The sequence below is a fragment of the Microcebus murinus genome, chromosome 7 (assembly GCF_040939455.1).
Source record: "Microcebus murinus isolate Inina chromosome 7, M.murinus_Inina_mat1.0, whole genome shotgun sequence".
Classification (NCBI taxonomy): domain Eukaryota; kingdom Metazoa; phylum Chordata; class Mammalia; order Primates; family Cheirogaleidae; genus Microcebus; species Microcebus murinus.
The window spans coordinates 4,903,425-4,908,266 of NC_134110.1; positions in this window are offsets into that span (position 1 = coordinate 4,903,425).

Sequence of the window (4,842 nt, forward strand, 5' to 3'; positions counted from 1 at the left end):
CTAGACCTCCCGGAAGTCGCCTTTTCTCGACCAGCGCTAAGTGTACCGGGAAGGGGACGGCGTCCTGAAAGGGACATTTGGGAACGGGAGGCGATGAGCCAAATTTCCAGTCTCGTTCCTGACTAGAGGGGAGTTTTCCTAGGATAAAATGAATGACTATACCTCAAGCTAATTTTAATTGTACACCCAATTCTACTGGTTTACTCAAGCCAGGGTTGGGCACTTGATCTTTTTACAGGGACTTCGTAAAACTAGCGAAGCCAAGTCAGAGTCTGGAGGGCACTGATCCCTGGGGTCTTGATGGTCAATCGGAGCTACTGGACGAATTGAGCCACCAGCAAGGCCATCCCTGGCTTCGGAGCGGTGGTTGGCGAGAAGCGTGGAGTTGGGGTGGGTGGACAGAGAGACGCGTTAGGGTCTGATGGAAGCTGAGTCCTGCTAGCTGTGACTTTCAGATATCAGAGCTTTGACTTTTTAGTGCCCTTTGTGGGAAAATGGATAAACTGTGGCATATTCATACAATAAAAATAACTGAATATGGCTGAACGCGGTAGCTCATGCCTGTAATTCCAGCACTTTGGGAGGCTGAGGCGGGAGGATCACTCGAGGCCAGGAGTTCGAGACCTGCTTGGGCATCATAGCATAGACACCCCCCGACACACACACCGGTCTCTACACAAAATAGAAAAAATTAGCCGGATGTGGTGGTGCTCGCAGTCACTTGAGCCCTGGAGTTTGAGGTTGCAATGAGTTATGATCCTCCACCGAACTCTGGCCTGGGCAACAGAGCAAGACACTGCCTCAAAAAAGAAAAAGAAAAAAAGGGAGCTAAAAAAAGCCAAATAAGAGAGTGCTATGAGAGTACATCTGTATGTGCCATTTATATAAGGTTCTAGACCAAAAAAACCTATAGCGAAAACGGTTTTTAGAAAAGTGATCACCTTTGGGGCTGGGGATTGACTGGGAAGACAAATAAGGAAACTTTCAGAGGTGATGGTAATGATCTGGATCTACTTTGTTTAAAAACAAAACCCAAACAAAACAAAAAACTTGTTGGGCACGGTAGCTCACGCCTGCAATCCTAGCACTCTGGGAAGCCAAGGCAGGAGGATTGCTTGAACTCTGGAATTTGAGACCAGCCTGAGCAAGAGCAAGACCCTCTCTCTACTAAAAATAGAAAAATTAGCCAGGCGTGGTGACCTGCGCTTGTAGTCCCAGCTACTTGGGAGTCTGAGGCAGGAGGATCACTTGAGCCCAGGAGTCTGAGGTTGCTGTGAGCTAGGCTGACGCCAGGGCACTCTAGCCTGGGCAACAGAGTGAGACTCTGTCACATAAAAAACAACAACAAACAAACTTGAGAGACATAATGGATGGTTCAGGCTAACAATACCTAAACTGTCATCAATCATACCATCATATCATTTCCTGGTGAGATGCATAAGAAGTACAGAGCATTACACATTGCCAAAAATTGGGATAGTAGGAATATGTTAGACATCACAGGGATGAAATCAACCATATCCAAAATACAGGAGACTATATGGGACAAATGACCTATCTTCAAAAAATTAATTGGCAATGGTGAAAACGTGAGTGGGGAAATCACTTTAGAATAAAAGAGACATGGGACACATCAACAAAATGCAACATTGCAATGTATGGACCTTGTTTGGATAATAATTCAAAGAAAACAACTGTAAAAGTCATTTATGAAACAGAGACCACTATCAGGGTGACATCAGTTGATATTAAGGAATTACTAAAACTTTTCAGCTGGACATGATGGCTCACACCTGTAATCCCAGATACTTGGGAAGCTGAGGCCCAGAGTTTGAAACCAGCCTGGGCAACATAGTGAGATCCCACTAAAAAAAAAAAAAAAGTCGGGTGATGAGTGCACAGAGGTTCATTGCATTATCATATTCTTTCTACTTTTGTACATTGGAAAAGTTTTATAAGGTTAAGCAAAAGACAAAAATACTTTCTGTGCTTCAAGAGCTATCATCTAGTATTTTATGCTGAGTCTTTACCCCCACGCCTCCAACCACCCCCTTAGATCTAATCTTGGTTACACTGCGAGATGAAGGCTGCTCTGAGATGGTGGATTTCACTTCCACTGCCCCTTATATGAATAAAGCATATATGCTCCAGGGCACAGAGACATAAGTCTCTTCTGGTACAGTTTGCCAGCCTTTTGGGCTTGGCCCCAAGGTTGCTGTGAAGTGCCCACACCACTTGTAGCTGCTTCTGTCCAGCTCAGGCAGAGCCTTATCACATGTTGCGTCCTTCACCAGATACTGCACCTGTGCTCCAAAGTGCAGTTCTACCTCATCTGGTGTAGTGTTGATGTTCTTCATTGTGACATGAAACAGGACTGCCTGGGAACAGAAGCCTGTGGAGTCCTGTGACTCCAGCCCAGTAGAACACAGAGCTGGAATTATCTCCCATCCCACATTCCAGCCTCCCAGCCTGAGCTCAGTTTCCTACAACACTGCCCTACCAATGTGTTAAGATCCGTGACGCACTGACAGGATGGAACAGAAACAGGTCAGCCTGGAGGAAGCTTAGGTGTCTTGGCTGTTTGGATGGGTAGGTAGGCTGCTATCACAGAATGGCTGACTATTGTGAGGTTCCCCAATCATTTTTTCATTGACTTAACCAATATTGTGATCTACATATTACTAGCTGGGACTACAGCAATGAACACACAGGTCTCCTACTCTCATACATTCTAAAGGGGGTGGGATGGCCAGGTGGTAGCTCATGCCTGTAATCCTAGCACTTTGAGAGGCTGAGGCAGGACCAGCCTGAGCAAGAGCGAGACCCAGTCTCTACAAAAAATAGAAAAATTAGCTGGTGGTGAGGACCTGTAGTCCCAGATACTTGGGCTTGGGAGGCTGAGGCAGGCAGATTGCTTCAGCAGCAGCTGCAGTGAGTTATGATGACACCACTGCACTCTAGCCTGGGTGACAGAGACCTTATCTCAACAAAAAAAGAAAAAGCAGGGTGGGTGGGCATGGTTGGTGATGACAAAAAATAAAGTCTTATTTTAAACACTGGGGAAAATTAAACAGGGTGTGGTGATAAATATGATGGGAGCCACTTCACACTGGGTAGTTAGGGAAGGCCTAAGAAAGTGGTGTCTGACTTGAGACTTGAATAACAAAGATCCAGCCATGTGAAATTCTGGGAGCAAAGACTCAGTAAGGGGCCTTAGGTTGGCAAGATGCAAGAAAGGAAAAAGCTGTAGTTTGGTATTTCTAAAAATGGAAAAAAGGTTTAGTGAGCAAGGGAATGGTATAAGATAAGGTAATATGGAAAACATCCAAGTTTGTGAGAACAGCTTCTAGGTTTCCACAGCCCTTTGAGGAAAGGGAATGGTCAGATAATATGCAGGAGTTAATGATACTGTAATTGCTGTTGACATTTATTTTATTTTTTTGAGACAGAGTCTCACTTTGTTGCCCAGGCTAGAGTAAGTGCCGTGGTGTCAGCCTAGCTCACAGCAACCTCAATCTCCTGGGCTCAAGTGATCCTCCTGCCTCAGCCTCTCAGCTGGGACTACAGGCATGTGCCACCATGCCCGGCTAATTTTTTCTATATATAATTTTAGCTGGTGAATTAATTTCTATTTTTAGTAGAGGTGGCGTCTCACTCAGGCTGTTTTCGAACTTCTGACCTTGAGTGATCCGCCTGCCTCAGCCTCCCAGAGTGCTAGGATTACAGGCGTGAGCCACCACACCAGGTCTGTTAATGACGTTTAAAACAGCAAGATTCCATGAACAGAGTGGCAGTGACAAGAGTTGGAATATCAGTGTTTCCATTAATTTTAACATCCCACATTTATCTAAATTCTGAGTCTCCAACTTTTGCTGGTAAATTGTTAAAAGTGAAACATGGGTGAAAACTGTCATTAAACTCAATGTCATTTGCATGTCTCATTCTATTTGTAACCAGAATTTCTGGTTATAATAAAGTATTTCTAAAGGGATTAGTAAATTTGGCAGGATATGGTGGCTCACACCTGTAATCCTAGAACTCCAAGAGGCCGAGGCAGGCAGATTGCTCAAGGTCAGGAGTTCAAAACCAGCCTAAGCAAGAGCAAGACCCTGTCTCTACTAAAAATAGAAAGAAATTAGCTGGACAACTAAAAATATATAGAAAAAATTAGCCAGGCATGGTGGCGGATGCCTGTAGTCCCAGCTACTGGGGAGGCTGAGGCAGAAATATTCCTTGAGCCCAGGAGTTTGGCTGATGCCACAGCACTTTAGCTAGGGCAACAAGTGAGACTGTCTCAAAAAAAAAAATTAGTAAATTAATAGAAATTATGCCAGACAATACCGTACTGCTGGAATTCTAGAAGCCCTAGATTAACGCTGAGATCTGGTTTTAAGTCCCAGCGCTGCCACTTATTAGCAGCCATGTTAGAGTCTGTTAACTTATTTTTAAAGGGGCTTATATATCTGCTTTTGCCTACCCCTTGGCACTTTTGTAGAAATCAGGTGTAAACTGTAAAATCAGATATAATTTAAGCTTTAGAATGTGGCTGGAGTTTTTGTCAAGGGCCTTAAAGCCTTTGCTTGCTCTGCATTTTCTGTCAACCCCACCACTCCCCAATCTCTTTCAAACTCCAGCAACTAAGAAAGATGTTCAGTTTTTGGTTGTCAAAATCTGTCACTGAGCAGGGTGCTCCAGACAGAGCCCTTAGTTGGGGATTACTCTAAATTCCATCTCTCTCCCAATGTTTAATGACAAGGGAGCCCTCCTTTTTGCCTTTTCTCTTCCCTTGCTCTCCAAGGTTCACAGGTAAACCCTCCCACCCCAGAGAGCACCAAGCAACAC